Source organism: Oryx dammah, unplaced genomic scaffold (assembly GCF_014754425.2).
Source record: "Oryx dammah isolate SB20612 unplaced genomic scaffold, SCBI_Odam_1.1 HiC_scaffold_6, whole genome shotgun sequence".
NCBI classification, from domain to species: Eukaryota; Metazoa; Chordata; class Mammalia; order Artiodactyla; family Bovidae; genus Oryx; species Oryx dammah.
The window spans coordinates 7,308,274-7,325,837 of record NW_024070190.1 but is presented as its reverse complement, the minus strand read 5'-3'; the positions used below and the strand labels follow the sequence as shown (position 1 = coordinate 7,325,837).

The window sequence follows — 17,564 nt, the reverse complement described above, 5'->3', positions numbered from 1 at the left end:
TCAGTTGGTGGACCTTTGAGTTATTTTTACTTTTTGGTTTTTATAAATAATGCTGCTACGAACATTTGTGTACAAGTTTTTCTGTTGATATATATTTTCATTTCTCTTGGGTAATATTATGGACTGAAAGTTTGTGTCCCCCTCAGATTTATATGTTTAAGCCTCAACCTTCAGTATTTCTATATTTGGAGACAGGATCTTCATGTAAGTAATTAAGGCTAAATGAGGTCATAAGGGTGGGGACCTGATCCAATAGAATTAGTTTTCTTACAAGAAGAGACTCAAGAGAGCCCTGTTCTATCTTTACACCATGTGAGGACACAGAAAGAAGGCAGCCACCACAAACCGGGAAGAGAGCCCTCACCAGAAACCAGGCCCCTGGCATTCCCATCTCTCTCAGAGTTATCCACAGTTTGTTATGATCCACACAGTGAAAGGCTTTAGCATAGTCAATGAAACAGAAGTAGATGTTTTTCTGGAATTTCATAGTCCAGAGGGGGGGAAAAAATGCTATGAGAAAAAAAAATATCTGTTGTAAAATCCACTCAATCTGTGTATTTTATTACAGCAACCCAAGCCAACTAAGAAAGTTAAACTCTCAGCTGAGTCATATGGTACATTGTTCCACAGGACTGGAAGAGGTCAATCCTCATTCCAATTCCCAAGAAGAGCAGTACAAAAGAATCTTCAAACCTCTGCACAGTTGCGCTCATCTCCCATGCTAGTAAAGTTATGCTCAAAATCCTCCAAGTTATGCTTCAGCACTATATGAACCAACAACTTTCAGATGTTCAAGCTGAGTTTAGAAAAGGCAGAGGAACCAGAGATCAAATGGCCAACATTTTCTGGATCATAGAGAAAGCAAGGGAATTCCAGAAAAAATATCTACTTCTGTTTCATTGACTGCACCAGAGCCTTTGACTGTGGATCATAACAAACTGTGGATAACTCTTATGGGAATACCAGACCGTCCGAACTGTCTCCCAAGAAACCTGTATGCGAGTCAAGAAGCGAGAGTTAGAACCCTGTATGAAACAACTGACTGGTTCAGGATTGAGAAAGGAGTGTAACAAGGCTGTTTATTGTTTCCCTGTTTATTTATACACAGAGCACATCATGTGAAAGGCCGGGCTGGATGAATTACAAGCTTGAATCAAGATTGCTGAGAGAAATATCAACAATCTCAGATATGCGGATGACACCACTCTAATGGCAAAAAGTGAAGAGGAACTAAAGAGCCTCTTGATGAGGGTGAAGGAGAAGAGTGAAAAAACTGGTTTGAAACTCAATATTAAAAAAACTAACATCATGTCATCCGGTCCCATCTCTTCATGGCAAATAGAAGGAGAAAAGTTGGAAGCAGTGACAGAGTTCCTCTTCTTGGGCTCCAAAATCACTGTCAATGGTGACTGCAGCCATGAGATTAGAAGATGATTGCTTTTTGGTAGGAAAGCTATAACAAACCTAGACAGTGTGCTAAAAAGCAAAGACATCACTTTGCCATCAAAGGTCCATATAGTCAGGGCTGTGGTCTTTCCAGTAGTCATATGCGGATGTGCGAGCTGGACAAGAAAGAAGCCAGAGTGCTGAACTGTGGTTCTGGAGAAGACTTTTGAGAGTCCCTTGGAAAGCAGGGAGACCAAACCAGTCAATCTTGAAGGAAATCAACCCTGCCTACTCTTTAGAAGGACTGATGGTGAAGCTGAAGCTCCAGTGCTTTGGCCACCTGATGTGAACAGTTGATTTATTGGAAAAGACCCTGATGCTGGGAAAGATTGAAGGCAGAAGGAGAAGAGGGCAACAGAGGATAAGATGGTTGGATGGCATCACTGATTCAATGGACATGAACTTGGCCAAACTCAAGGAGATGGTGAGGGACAGGGAAGCCTAGCGTGCTGCAGCTCATGGGATGAAGAGTCAGACATGACTTAGCAACTAACAACAATTAATTGATTAAATCACACTTCAGTGATTTAACGTAGCAAAACCAACTGTATACTGTAAGTATATAGTAGCAAACTAATTTTTAAGATGTTTTTTCCCTCCCTCTGTTTTTTTTTTTTTTTTTTTTTTTGGCCTTGTTGTGTGGTATGTGGGATCTTAGTTCCCTGACCAGGGATCAAACCTGTGCCCCCTGCAATGAAAGAATCATGGAGCCTTAACCACTGGACCACCATTTCCCTCTATTTTTTAATCTTTAGTTGTAGGAAGGTACTCAAACCATTTTGTGCTTTCTTGCCTCAGGAAAATATTATGGTGATAAAGCTAAAAGAAGTCTCTTGTAAGACACTTCCCTTTCTGAATTAATTTTTCTACAACCTGAGCCTGTTAAAGAGATTAGGCTAGGTATACTGGAAGGAGACACAAAGAAAAGGAGCAGAGACTTTTAAGGGCAAACAGAACAGGGGAGAGAGGAGAGATTCCTGGGAAGGGAACAAAAAGCCAAAAGTTCCCATGGTTGTTGACGATACTCAAGTAGTTAAACAATACTTCACCAAAGATGAACTAGATAACAATCCCCCTCTATTCCTGTGACAGGACAGCAGAAAGGTGCCAGGCTTTGAGGGATCATTATGGGCTTCAACAATAAACCTGCCAGTGGTGTCTGTGATGCCTGGAGTCAAGATGCCCTCAGGCACCTCTTAAATCTCCTAGAAGCTGCTCTAACTATGAGAGGTAAGGAGGTGCCAACACTGACTGAGACTAAATTTTCTTCCAGCAAGAAGAAAGTGCCAAAAGAACAATCATCCTTTTCAAGATGCTGGACTGAGTATGTGGTTATCTTTTCTCCCTCTTGGGAGAATACTGAAAGGAAAGGAAGATAATATAAAGACTAAAATATCAAAATAACATTGAGAATGGAAGGACTTTATTAATGGATGATAAATTTAAAAAAAAAAATCTGGAATTTAGAAAGCAGAAAGACTGCTGACTGATGAAAGTCGTGGGGATATGGTCCGAGCTGAGGCTATTTTGAGAAGAGGTTGTGGACCCAGCAGGCTCAGGAGAACCAGAAGTGCTTGGCAGAATAAGAGTCCCTCTCCCCAGTGATGTTCACATCCTCACCCCCAGAACTGATGAATATATTAGGTTATATGGCAAAGGAGAAATAAGTTTGGAGGGAAATTATTGTTGCTAAGTGATGATCTCAAAATAGGGAGATTATCCTGAGTTATTCAGGTGGACCCATCAATAACTACAGGTTTCTTCAAAGTGGAAGAAGGAGGAAGAAGAGGAGAGCCAGAGAATGAGATGTGAGGTTGGAACCAAAGACAGAGTGGTGTGATAAGGACTGACTTTGAATATGGAAGAAGGGGACCACAAGGCACAGAATGCAGGCAGCTCCTAGGCACTAACGGCAAGGAAGCAGATTCTCCGCTGGAGTTTCCAGAAGGGAACATAGCCTTGCTGAGACCTTGAGAAGTGATGGGCTTCTGCAGAATTCTATATAATAAATAGATGTTGTTTTAAGCTACTAAGATTGTGGTAGTAGGAAACTAACTGGAACAACTCTGTACTTGCTGGAGTGATAAATGTGGACGAGAACAATCGGTAGTCTGTAAATTGAAGGGTATATCCCCCTACACTACCTCTTTGTTATACTCCAGTGGACAAACTGTATCATCACTGCCAGATGTTTATCTTTTTAGAGAACTACAAGTTAAGTTTATAGGAAGAATTTGAGTAAATAGGGAAGGTATTGGTGCCAAAGAGCTACATTCTTCTGTCCTGGCATTTGGTAGCCTTCCTGGAGCAAGATGGATGGCTGCTCCCTTCCCACTCACGTGACATTGACCCTTAACTAGTCAGCCAGCCAGCCCTGCCTGCGTAAGCGGAGCTCCCATTAGTTCATGTTTAGCATTTCTCCTGCCTCATTCTGTCTAAAACATAAATGGACAACCAGAAAGGCCTACATATTTATAGAATACCTGCAGTATGACAGAAAAAGACCAAGGTAAAAAAAAAGAAAGGGACTTTTCTGGTGGTCCAGTAGTTAAGAATCTGCCTTGCAATGCAGGCAGGGTATGCAGGTTCAATACCTGGGTGGGGAACTAAGATCCCATATGCTGCAGTCTGCAGCCAAACAAAACAAGCAAAAACAAAGCAAAAATACAGGAAAACTTAATTTAGGGGAAACAGGAACAATTAAGGGAACAGAAAACACCTTAAAACAAAATAAGACAAACCATAATCTGTAAGTAATATCATTGTAGAGATCTGAGAAGATGCTGAATTGAATCTATGGCAGATATTGTTGTTTATCTACCGAACAGTCATTACTCAATTCTTTTATGAAAAGAGCCCTGATATTTCCCCCCTGTTGCATGGCCATGTGTTTCAGGGAAAACAGAGTTCTCTCTTCCTTGAGGGGGCTTCCCAGGTGGCACTAGTGGTAAAGAACCCACCTGCCAGTGCAGAAGACATAAGAGACACGGGTTCGATCCCTGGGTTGGGAAGATCCCCTGGAGGAGGACATGGCAGCCCAGTATTCTTGCCTGGAGAATCCCATAGTAGAGGAGCCTGGTGGGCTACCACTGTAGTGTTGCAAAGAGTCAGAAACGACTGAGGCAGCTTAGCGTGCACACATGAGGGAGCTTAGTCTTCATCACATAAGTTCTTCAACTGATTGGGTGAGGCTCACCCACATTATGGAGGGCAGTCTGCTTGACTCAATGTGTACTGATTTAACAGTTGATCTCATCTAAAACATACCTTCACAGCAACATGGAGACTGGTGTTAGAAGAAATATATGGGTACAATGGCCTAGCCAAGAGGACATATAAAATTAACCTTCACAACTACTTGCTAGGATGAGAAGCTGCACGTTAGAAGGTACCAAAGGAAGGAAGGTGGGAAGAAGGCTGGAGGGAACTTTGCATGGTAAACATCTGCCACTGTGAAGTTTCCAGTGGAAATCTAACTTCTTGTGATAGAGCTGTGAGGAAGACAGATATGGAAGAACAGTGTAAAATGTTACAGCAAAAGTACTAGCCTTTTATTTAATTTTTCTTATAAAAATCTTTTTCAGGATGTCCTTATGAGCAATTACTTACAGCCTCAACTCTTGTGGTGTCCAGTTAGATACTGTGAAGTCAAATAAATCTATGGCTATTGAGTGGGTTTAACTGATTTTTATTTTCTGTTAAGTTACCCCACAACTCCAAGGGGCTTCTGTACTAAAGTAGGTGTCATTGCATATAGATACCCAGCAGGTACATGAAACATCACTAATTATTAGGGAAATGCAAGTCAAAACCACAGTGAGGTACCTCACTCTGGGCAGAATGGCCATCATTAAAATCATCATCAAAAAATAATAGATGCTAGAGAAGCTGTGGAGAAAGGGGAACTCATCTACTCTTGGTGGGATTGTAAATTGGTGTAGCCAATCTGCAAAACAGTACAGAGGTCCCTCAAAAACTAAATGTTGGGAATTTCCTGGCATGCAATGATTAGGACTTGGCACTTTCACTGCCATAGCAGGGTTCAACCCCTGGTCAGGGAACTAAGATCCCACAAGGCTTGTGGCATGGCCAAAAAAAGAAAGAAAAAAAGATACGTTCACCCAGTGTTCATAGTAGCACTGTTTTCAATAGCCAAGACATGGAAGCAACCTAAGTGTGAATCAACAGATTAATGGGTATAGAAAATGTGGTATATGTGCACAATGGAACACTGCTGCTGCAAGTCGCTTCAGTCATGTCCGACTCTGTGCGACCCCATAGACGGCAGCCCACCAGGCTCCCCCCATCCCTGGGATTCTCCAGGCAAGAACACTGGAGTGGGTTGCCATTTCCTTCTCCAATGCATGAAAGGGAAAAGTCAAAGTGAAGGCGCTCAGTCGTGTCCGACTCTTAGTGACCCCATGGACTGCAGCCCACCAGGCTCCTCCGTCCATGGGATTTTCCAGGCAAAAGTACTTGAGTGGGGTGCCATTGCCAGTCATAAAAAAGAATGGACCATGTATTTACAGCAACATGGATGGGTCTATAGATTATCATACTAAGTGAAGTAAGTCAGAAAGAGACAGATAAATTCTGTATGATATCACATGTGTGGTATCTAAAATGATGCAAATGAACTTGTCTACAGCATAGAAACATTCACAGACTGGACAGACTTGTGGTTGCCAAGGAGAAGGGAAGCTGGTAGAGGGCTGGATCGGGAGTTTGAGATTAGCAGATGCAAACTATTATATGTAGAATTGATAAACAACAAAGTCCTACTGTATAGTACAGGGAACTATGTTCAATATCCTGTGATGAACCATAATGGAAAAGAATATGAAAAAGAATGTATATGTGTAGAACTGAATCACTTTGGTGTACACAGAAATTAACATTGTAAATCAACTTTAGTTCAGTAATTTTTTTTTAAGTAAAATAGGTATCATGGTCCCAATAAAAAAATCAAGAAAGTAGATGTAGTCACTGAGAGAGTATGTACCATAAGGACAGTTATCAAGGAGGGAGCAGTTAATGGAATGAGGAAACCATGAAGGAAGAAGAGAACAGCAAGTTGACATTCTTAATCTGCACTCCATTGTCTTCTCTGGGGCCCATTAACGATCTTCAAAGGATTAATTAACTCCCTGAAATTATATACAAAATTTGCACGTATGTGGATAGCTGTCATCAGATTTCCAAAGTGACTTCACTCCCTGTCAACAACAGCAACAACATCAACAAAGAAAAGAAAAAGGAAAAAATAACCACTGGAAAGAAACTATGTGGTTTCAAGAAGTGAACCATTAAAGTATTGATATAATGCAGTAGAGATACGAAATAGGATATTAACTTTAAAATGTTTGATCAGTAGGCAATTAGAAGTTCTCTTCTTGGAATAGTCATTGAATTGTGCTCCCTCAACCTCCTTTCCACTGCAGTCTTGCTTCTGAGGCCACTATTCTACCAAAATTGTTCTTGTCGAGGACACTGACATTTTGTGAAATCTAGTGAATAGTTCTGTCTTCTCATTTTATATGACTTCTCAGTAGCTGTGACTCCATAGTCTTCCAGTCTGCTTCACATTTTCTGGCTTAAGCCACCATTTCCTTTTGTGCCCTAGATGAAATGACTACAATAGCTCATAACTGACTCCCCCCCTTTTGGGGGGGGCATGCAGCTTGCAAGATCTTAGTTCTCCATCACGAGATGTAATCCAGGCCCCGGCAGTGAAATCACCGAGTCCTAACCATTGACCACAAGGAAATTCCCCATAAATGACCCTCTTAACCCTCCCTCAACGCTGCCTCCCTCTTCTGTTATCCTATAGAAGTAGAAGGATCTTCCAGTTTTTCTTTTTTTACCTTGTTTGATCCTTCTTATCTTGCAGTTGTCAGTTCAAATGTCACCTTGAAAGTTATCCTCCCCTTACTTTCCTACTTTCAGTTGCTAACATTATCACTGAACCATCTATTTTTTTTAATTGCACCTCACACAATCTGAAATTATCTTATTCTTTTTATTTATGTGTCATCTGCCTCATACCATTAAGACATACATTTTTTTCCAGGACTGGAACATTGCATCTCCTTTTCTCTGCTAGACCTCTAGTGTCTAAAAATAGTGTTTGGTGCAGAACTGGCACTTACTGATGACACTCGAATTGCACTGTAAAGATTTTATATTTTAAGTTTGCGCTCTCTTGATACAGTGCTTTAAATATGATATTTACAGCAAAGGTGGGTAAGTAACCCTATCAAACTATTCTATTGAGAAATCAAGGGATATGAGGACTAAAAAATCACCTTGATGACCTGAAGTTAGTGTTGATATTTGAAAGATAACTGTGGAAGAACTGGAGGGAAAAGAGAAGCCAGAAGGCCAGGCTAAAAAGGATTAAAGTGAGAGGAGGGTGAGGAATGAGACAGAATGTAGAGATCTCTTTCAGGGGAAAATTTAGCAGAGAAAACATTTCAAAAAGATAACATGGTTGAGGGAGCAGTGTACAGGATCACTGTCTAGAGAAAGGGACTGAAGGCAGAGAAGTGTCATTCTTTCATTCTAGGCAAAACCAGGCAACTATTGTCACAACTCAGTGGAGACAGGAAATATTTTACAAAGAAAAGGAATATGCATGCTTCGTATCCATGTGGCTGTTTTGAATTTGGTGGATGCCAATAATTTTCAAAAACTGTGATCATTCTCTAGCAAAAGACAACTTAAAACTCTCAAGTTAAAAAAGGGCACAGCTCTTCTCAGGACACAGATGAATGTCAGTAAATAACTTATCTTTATTCTGCTTCAGTTTTTGTCTAAATTGGGGTCAATGGTATCCTCCAACTTTCATGAGTGCAGGAGGCTTAATCAAAATAAACAGTGATAAAGCCTATCTGATAAAGCCATTTGTGTCAAACCTGTAGTCTAACAAAATTTATTAAGTTGCTGAAATAAGGAAAACCACACACGAGAGGACTTGGAGGAGTTTAACTCAAAAAAAAAAGGGGAGGGGGGAAAACAAGAAGCAGGCATAGCATAGAACTTAGTGGAGTGTAGATAAGAATTAAGCAGGCCCAAGCCTGAGCTATGAAGTTGACTCCAAGGTCATGTGTTCTCGGAAACTATTAATATAAAGTTAAATGTGGAATGTTACATTTGAAAATACGTTATTTGAAGTAGTATGCCTGGGTTGGCAAAGTGTCAGAATGATCCCCAAGGACTCAGCTCTGCCAGTCAGACATACGATATTCCATGATTACTGATATGATTTCACACAACAAAGCTTCTGAAAGTTTGTTTTTGGAACATGGTTTCTTAGCCTATGTCCTTTCATTAATCAACAAAAGCAGTTTTTACAGCTTCATACGGGGCATCTCTATGTGTTGAAATTGTTTAATTTTGACATTCAGCTTGAAGGCTACCCCCCTGAAGTGTTATTCAGTTTCTCTTTGGTTGGAATAAAGGACTTTTAAAAGCAATAACTATACTATGGACATGATACGCTTTACTCATGTACCAGACTCCGCGAGGGGGAAACATTTATTTATCCGTCATCTCATTTGATCTTCCCGAGAAGGCAATGGCACCACACTCCAGTACTCTTGTCTGGAATATCCCATGGCCGGAGGAGCCGGGTGGGCTGCCGTCTATGGGGTCGCACAGAGTCGGACACGACTAAAGCGACTTAGCAGCAGCAGCAACATTTGATCTTCACAACTCTTGAGATATAAAAAAACTGTTAGAAATTAACATGTCTATGGAATTTCCTTTTTCTATTACTGCGTTTATTTTTATTTTTTTTCTTTTTTGCGTTTACTTTCATTTTGCCTTACGATTCAGCACGTTAAATTTTTTTCCCCTAGCGTTTGAGGTATCAACACTAGTTTCTTTTCTATGACCACCACAGGCTTCCTATGTGGGAAATTCTCCACGAATATGGAACTGAATCTCATACGGGACTTGTAACTCGCTTCCGTGATAACTAGTAAACTGTAAAGAGCGCGTTCCTTCCTTCTGTCATCCGAAGTTTCGGGGGCGTCGCGGGGTCAGCCCAGGGGCCAAGTGTTTGGCTGGGTTTGGGCGAGCTGACCACACCTCCAGCTACCCAGACTCTTGAGTTGATAATTGATCGCTGAGATTCAGCTGTCGCAGCTCCCACCCCCGGGGGCGGGACTTCCTGTCTTCCTAAAGGAGCACTTCCGAGCAGAGCCGGAAGCTGCCTTGCGGCAAAGCGCGTGCCCAGGGCTGTCGCTCAGACCACCCTGGCTGGCTGCAGGCAGGTGAGCTTGAGGTGAGTCTGGATAGCGGAGGAACCAAGCATTGCTAGCTGGCTCGTGACCAGTGCAACGCTGCAGGGCTCTCGGTCTTTTTGCCCTTTCTTAGAAACTTCTCAGATTGCCGGGCGTGGTCTGCTTCCTGAGGCTTTGACCTAATGCATCTGCACTTAGTCTGACCGAATCCCCCTGCATTCGCGGGGCCGCGCGGGGTCTCGGGCCTGGGCCAGCTGCGGGCGAGCGGGGCACACTGCATTGCACTCCACCGAAAAGCCTGTTGACTTGTCACTTGGAAATAGGTGAAAATGGTACAGGCGACCCACTTGGTGTCAGGTTAGAGAACCAACTCTGACCTTTTAAATGCTTTAACATTTATGATGTAGGAAAAATAATGTTAAGTGGGTGGAGAACGTATTTACAAGTTTTACCTACTGTTCACTACTGACAAGAGGACTGTTCTAGGTTGTGGGTGGATCCAAATGAGGGTGTGGTATCCCTGTCCCTAAAGAAACTACAGTCCCGTTGTGAAAACCGGACTCAAATGCCAAACTTACAGAAAGAGTAGACAGATTAAGAGTACAGACTTCTCTTTTGGCTCGCGTTAATATAGCCATGAGGACTGTTGTTTGTTATTTGTCTCAGCTTTTTTCATCTTTTTTAGTTTTAACCTTTTTGTATACTTTTATAATAAAATAGCATATTGCTGGGGTTTTTTTGTTTGTTTGTTTGTTTTAATCTAAGTGGACAGCCTGTGCCTTTTGACTGGCAGCCTTACTGTACTTATATTCAAAGTCATTTCTGAGGTGTGTTCAAGCCACAACCTTTTGAGTCATCCTTGACTCATCTCTTTCTCGAACACATTTAATCTATCAGCAGCAAATCCAAGAACTCAGCCTTCAGAATCTATCCAGAGGCCCAAGCCCTTCTCACCACCTCCCCTTATTGAAATTGCAGCTATCTTTCACCTGGATTCCCTCAGGAGGCACCTAACCAGTCTGCTTTTTCTTATTTCAGCCTTTCCATCACATCTAGAGTGATTCTTAAAAAAAAAAAAAAAAAAAAAATCAGATTATCTCGCTCTCACAAAACTCTCCATGGACTTCCCATTTCACTCAGATTGAAAACCAGATTCTTTAGAATGACCCTCAAGGTGCTTTCTGATCCCACCCTTGCTATATCTCTGATCTAATGTCCAGCTCCTCTCCCCCTTTTCTCTGGTGCCTCAGGCACATCCTAACCTCAAGATATTCACACTTGCAGTTCCCTTTGAATGTCCACACAGATTAATCCCTTACCTCCGTCTTGTCTAACTTTACCTTTTCAGTGAGGACTTCCCTGGCATAGCCTTCCCTTACATTTCTATTGTACTCCTCCTCCTCCTGCATATCACCCTATGACCTGCTGTGGGATTGGTTCATTTATTTCTCTGGCTCAGCAATGTTTACCCCACAACCATAGAATCTTATTTATAAGAGCTGGTATTTTTCTGTATTTTGTTTACAGCTAGTGCCTAAAACAATACCTGGCTTTTAGTGGGCTGTTTATAATTGTTGAAAAACCTTTTTTTTGCCATTTTATAATTTGTACTTCCTGCTCTTTTTCTTTCTCTTGCGTTGCGTTTTTTTAAATTGAGGTTTTGTTTTGTCTTCTCTTTTTCCTTCTACTTGTTTGAAGATATGTTATTCTATATGCTTTATTTCTGTTCTTATAGTGGTTAATTTTAATTTTATTGTGGTTTAAAATTAATGTAGTTAATTTTAATTTTACTGTGCATAATTGAAACTAATCAGAAAGCTTTGCAAAACCGTATTGTTTTTACCTGTAAGTTACTGGTTTTTTATCAGGCTTCCTGGGTCATCTCAGTGTTTATTTTTGTAAGATGTAAATGTTCAATAAAACTAGTAGTTGTTACTATTTTCTGGTGGTCTTCATTTTTTTCCTTTTTGGTTTATTACAAATTAAATTTGTCATATACATTAATAAAATATTTACTGTATACTTAGCACTCAAAGTTTTGTTTTTAAATATACAATACTTTTCCTCCCTTACCTTTTTGCTCTGAAATGTGCAAAAGAGTCCACTAGAAAATATGGTAGGTAATATTATGAAATGAATATTGCCTAGAAAGTAGGTAGAGACTTCCAGAAAGGGAATTTTAACAGTTTGCTGGTTATTAGGAGCAGATGGAATGAATTTGTGGAAGGGTTATATGGAAGATTTGGTGGTATTTGAAAGTATGTGGAGAAAAGGCACAACCTGGTTCATTCATTTTATTAGTTTCATATAGTTGTATAGCTGTGTCTTAAAAATTGTAGGTTTGGTGTGGATTTAAGTCATTGGTGTTTGAGAGAGAAAACATGTCTACAGCCTCTTCAGAAAACCTAAAGCTTTTTGGAGGCACTACTTAAAATGATGTGAGACAGTTCAGTGTGTGAGGGCCAAGGAATACTGTGGGGCTGTAGAACCTTGACACGGTCTCTGACAGCAGGTGTGATGTGCATGGAGGACAGCAGGACATTATGCTCAGTGAAGTAAGCTGGTCCCCAAAAGATGACTGTATGCTTTGACGTCTCTGACATGTTTAGAGTAGGTAAGTTAATAGAAATGGAAGGTGGGAGCTGGAGAGAGGAGGCTATGGAAGTTGTTTAATGGATATAGATTTTCAGTTTTGCAAGACAAAAGAATTTTGGTGATTGGTTGCACAGGGGTGGGTGAATGTGTGTAATGCCACTGAACTGTGCACATAGAAATGGTTAAGGTAATAAATTCTATGGTGTGTGTATTTTACAACAATTAAATTTCTTTTTAAAAAGGACCACAGGTGGCTTTCTTTAAAATTGAGCTATTAAAATTCAGAAGTTGTTACATTTTAGGTGGTCCTTTCTGCCCATACTATTCAGAGGTATTGTATTCCCACTTTCTGTGGTTTCCCAACCTGAATGTCCAATCAGTGAAACCCTGTGAGGTTTCACGACCTGGAAAGCTTGTTCTCTTAATTTCTGCTGCATATTTCTGTCAGCTTAATCAGAATGGTTTCCACATGGAGTCTGCCTCACTCTTAACCCTCCTGCTTCTTCACAGTTACTGAATTTGATCCTTACATTACTAATTCTAGGTCTTAATTGTTTGCTGTTAGTTCTCTCTCCTAATTAAACTCTTAAGTTCCTTACAAGAGACTGTCTTCTACTTGCTTATAACCCTGGTGACAGAAAGGTTAATGAGTGTCAGAATTCATAGCTTGTAAGTGCCTGAGCCAGGATTACTGCCTAGAGCTCCTGAATCTCAGTGAAGCATGTTTCCTGTTGATGTTGTTTTCTACTTGATAAGTGTCAGTGTGTGAATGAATCTTCAGACCTCATGCTAAATTATTTTAATACAATTTTGAACAAGTAGCAGGAAGGATAAAGCAAAATACGTTTAAAAACGTAACAATACATAGTAAAAAGCTTTTTTCTAAAATTAATTCACAGAGTGCCAGTGTTCTCACTTTTTCTGTTGGGCATCAAACATCTTTTTGGATCCCTTCGTGGCTAAACAAAGTACGAGATGTGGTAACTGAATCAGTACCTACGGGTGAATAGGCTCACTGGAATTGGACTTCCCCGTGTCAACTACTGTTATTCTTTTTTTTAATTAAATTTTTATTTTATATAAGAGTTTAGTTGATTTACAGTGTTGCATTAGTTTCAGGTGTATAGCACCTGATTCAGTTATACATGTGTCCTTTTTCAGATTCTTTCTCTCTCCCCCTTCCTTTCCCCTCTGGTAACCATAAATTTATTTTCAGAGTCTGGATTTCTGTTTTTGTTTTGTAAATAAGTTCATTAGTATCATTTTATTTTTAGATTCCACATAGACTATAGGATATAGTATTTCTTAGTATGATGATATAGACTGGTTCCAAATAGGAAAAGGAGTACGTCAAGGCTGTATATTGTCACCCTGCTTATTTAACTTATATACAGAGTACATCATGAGAAACGCTGGGCTGGAAGAAACACAAGCTGGAATCAAGATTGCCAGAAGAAATATCAATAACCTCAGATATGCAGATGACACCACCCTTATGGCAGAAAGTGAAGAGGAACTCAAAAGCCTCTTGATGAAAGTGAAAGAGGAGAGTGAAAAAGTTGGCTTAAAGCTCAACATTCAGAAAACAAAGATCATGGCATCTGGTCCTATCACTTCATGGCAAATAGATGGGGAAACAGTGGAAACAGTGTCAGACTTTTTTGGGGGGCTCCAAAATCACTGCAGATGGTGATTTCAGCCATGAAATTAAAAGACACTTACTCCTTGGAAGGAAAGTTATGACCAACCTAGATAGCATATTCAAAAGCAGAGACATTACTTTGCCAACAAAGGTCCGTCTAGTCAAGGCTATGGTTTTTCCAGTAGTCATGTATGGATGTGAGAGTTGGACTGTGAAGAAGGCTGAGCACCGAAGAATTGATGCTTTTGAACTGTGGTGTTGGAGAAGACTCTTGAGAGTCCCTTGGACTGCAAGGAGATCAGCCCTGGGATTTCTTTGGAAGGAATGATGCTGAAGCTGAAACTCCAGTACTTTGGCCACCTCATGAGAAGAGTTGACTCATTGGAAAACACTCTGATGCTGGGAGGGATTGGGGGCAGGAGGAGAAGGGGACGACAGAGGATGAAATGGCTGGGTGGCATCACTGACTCGATAGACGTGAGTCCGAGTGAACTCCGGGAGTTGGTGATGGACAGGGAGGCCTGGCGTGCTGCGATTCATGGGGTCGCGAAGAGTCGGACACGACTGAGCGACTGAACTGAACTGATGATGATATATGGGTTCATCCATGTTGCTGCAAGTGGCGTTGTCTCATCCTTTTTTATGGCTGAATAATATTCCATTGCCTATATGTACCACATCTTATTTATCCATTCCTCTGTCAGTGGTCATTTAGGTTGCTTCCATGTCTCGACTGTAGTGGTTGGATGGCATCACTGGCTTAATGGCCATGAGTTTGAGCAAGCTCTGGGAGTTGGTGATGAACAGGGAAGCCTGGCATGCTGCAGTCCGTGGGGTCATGAACAGTTGGACACAACTGAGCAACTGAACTGAAATAGTGCTGCTATGAACATTGTGTGCATATATCTTTTCAAATTATAGTTTTTTCCATATACATGGCTTCCCAGGAGGCTCAGTGGTGAAAAATCTGCCGCCAGTGCAGGAGACACAGGTTCAATGCCTGGATCAGGAAAACCCCCTGGAGGAGGAAATGACAACCCATTCCAGTATTCTTGTTTGGGAAGTCCCATGGACAGAGGAGCCTGGTGGGCTATACAGTCCATAGGGTCACAAAGAGACACGACTGAGGACAGCCAGATACATTGTAGGAGTGGGACTGCTGGATTATACGATAGGCCTGTTTTTAGTTTTCTAAAGGAGACTCCATACTGTTCTCTATAATTGTACCAATTTACATTCCCAACAGCAGTGTCGGGAGGTTCCCTTTTCTCCATACCTTCTCTAGCATTTACTGTATGTAGACTTTAAAAATATATATATATTTATTTATTTTTTGGCTGTGCTGAGTCTTTGTTGCTGCCTGTGGGCTTTCTCCAGTTGCAGTGCATGGACCTCATTGCAGTGGCTTTTCTTGTCGCAGAGCATGGCCTCTAGGGTGTGTGGGCCTCATTAGTTGCAGCCCATGGGCTTAGTAGTAGTGGCACATGGACTTAGTTGCTCTGCTGCCTGTGGGGTCTTCCCAGACCAGGGATCAAACCCATGTCCCCTGCCTTGCCAGGCCCGTTCTTAAGCACTGGACCACCTTGGAAGTCCCTGTTTGTAGACTCTCTGATAGCCATGCTGATAGCTGTGAGGTGATACCTCATAATTTTGATTTGCAGTTCTCTAATAATTAGAGGTGCTTCCCTGGTGGCTCAGAGGATAAAGCGTCTGCCTGCAATGCAGGAGACCTGGGTTCGATCCCTGGGTTGGGAAGATCCCCTGGAGAAGGAAATGGTAACCCACTCCAGTATTCTTGCCTGGAGAATCCCATGGACAGAGGACCTGGCAGGCTACAGTCCACGGGGTCGCAAAGAGTCGGACGTTGAGCCTCTTTTCATGTGCTTTTTGGTCATATGTGTGTCTTTGGAGAAATGTCTGTTGAGATCTTCTGCCAATTTTTTGATTGGACTTTTTTTTTTTAATACATAAAGCTACATGAACTGTTTGTATATTTTGGAGATTAATCCCTTGTCCGTTGTCTCATTTGCAAATATTTCGTCCCATTTTGTGGGTTGTCTTTTTGTTTTGTTTATGATTTCTTTTGCTTGGCAAAAGCTTATTTTTAAATTTTTGGTCCTGCTGAATCTCTGTTGCTGAATGGGCCTTTCTTTAGCTGTGCTGACAGGGCCTCTCTCTCGTTGTGCACAGGCTTCTCATTGTAGTGGTCTCCGTGGTGGTGGTGCGCTGGCCCAGTTGCTGTGAGGGTCTTCCTGGACCAAGGATCAAAGCCTGCATTGGCAGGTGGGTTCTTCACCACTGAGCTGCCAGGGAAGCCTCTGTTACTGGACTTTCTGTCCGGGTCTGTTTTTCTGTGTTGCTGTTTTTACGCCAGTGCGATCCGTACTCTCTTAATTGCTACAGCATCTCCTAAAGTCAGGGAGCCTGAGTCTTCCACCTTTGTTTCTCTTTCTCAGGATCATTTTAGCTATTACTGGTCTTTTGTGTTTCCACACAGATTTTATTTTTGTTCTAGTTCTGTGAAAGATGCCCTTGGTAATTTGATGGGGATTGCATTGAGTGTGAAGACTGCCTTGGGTAATTGATTCTTCAATCCAAGAACATGGTATATTTTTCTGTGTCATCTTCAGTTTTTTCTTTTTCGACCGCCCCCCACCCCGCCGTCTTCAGTTCCTTTCATCATCATCATACAGTTTCCAGAGCACAGGCCTTTTGCCTCCTTTAGTTTTATTCCTAGGTATTTTATTCTTTTGATGTTGTGATAAATGGGAGTATTTTATTCTTTTGATGTTGTGATAAATGGGATTATTTCCTTAATTTCTCTTTCACTAGTGTATAGAATGCAACAGACTTCTGTGTATTAATTTAGATTTTTCTGTATGTTTGTTTGTGTTTTTTGGATGTGCTGCATGGCATATGTGATTGTAGCTTCCTCAACCAGGGATTAAACCCATGCCCCTGGCAGTGGAAGCACGGAGTCTTAACCACTGGACTGCCAGAGAAGCCCTTCTGTGTATTAATTTCGTATCCTGCAACTTTACCAAATTCATTAATTAGCTTAGCAGTTTTCTGGTAGCATCTTTATGATTTCATATGTGTAGTAAGAGTTGGACACGACTGAGCAGCTGAACTGAACTGATGTCATCTACAGTTACAGTTTCACTTCTTTTCCAATTTGGGCTCTTTTTATTTATTTACTTTTTCTTCTCTGATGGCTGTGGGTAGGACTTCAAAAGTATGTTGAGTAAAAGCAGAAAGAGTGGATATCCTTGTCTTGTTCCTGATCTTAGAGGAAAGGCTTTCTGCTTTTCACCATTGAGTGTGATGTTAGCCATGGGCTTGTCATAGATGACTTTTATTCTGTTGAGATAAGTTCCCTCTATGTCCACTTTCTGAAGAGCTTTTTTCATGAATAAATAAGAGTTGAATTTTATCACATGCATTTTCTGTGTCTGTTGAGATAATCATATGGTTTTTGTTCTTCAATTTGTTAATGTGGTGTATCACCCTGATTGACTTGCAGATATTGAAAAATCCTTCATCCCAGGAATAAATCTCATTTAATAATCTAGTGTATGATCTATTTAATGCATTGTTGGGTTCAGTTTGATGGTATTTTATTGAGGATTTTTGCA

General features: G+C 41.1%; 1 protein-coding gene across 6 annotated transcripts in view; it reads left to right on the top strand.

The window, feature by feature from the left end:
- The first annotated feature begins 6,373 nt into the window (after window positions 1–6,373).
- Window positions 6,374–17,564, top strand: part of LOC120865420 (tubulin-specific chaperone E) — a 96,670-nt gene continuing 85,479 nt past the window's right edge. For 4 of the 6 annotated variants that reach the window (XM_040242702.1, XM_040242698.1, XM_040242696.1 and 1 more), the window contains exon 1: window positions 6,374–9,722. The gene's annotated coding sequence lies outside the window, so the exon portion shown is untranslated. Of the gene's footprint in view, window positions 9,734–17,564 lie in introns of all 6 variants that reach the window. The other 2 variants (XM_040242697.1, XM_040242701.1) reach the window with 1 other exon arrangement.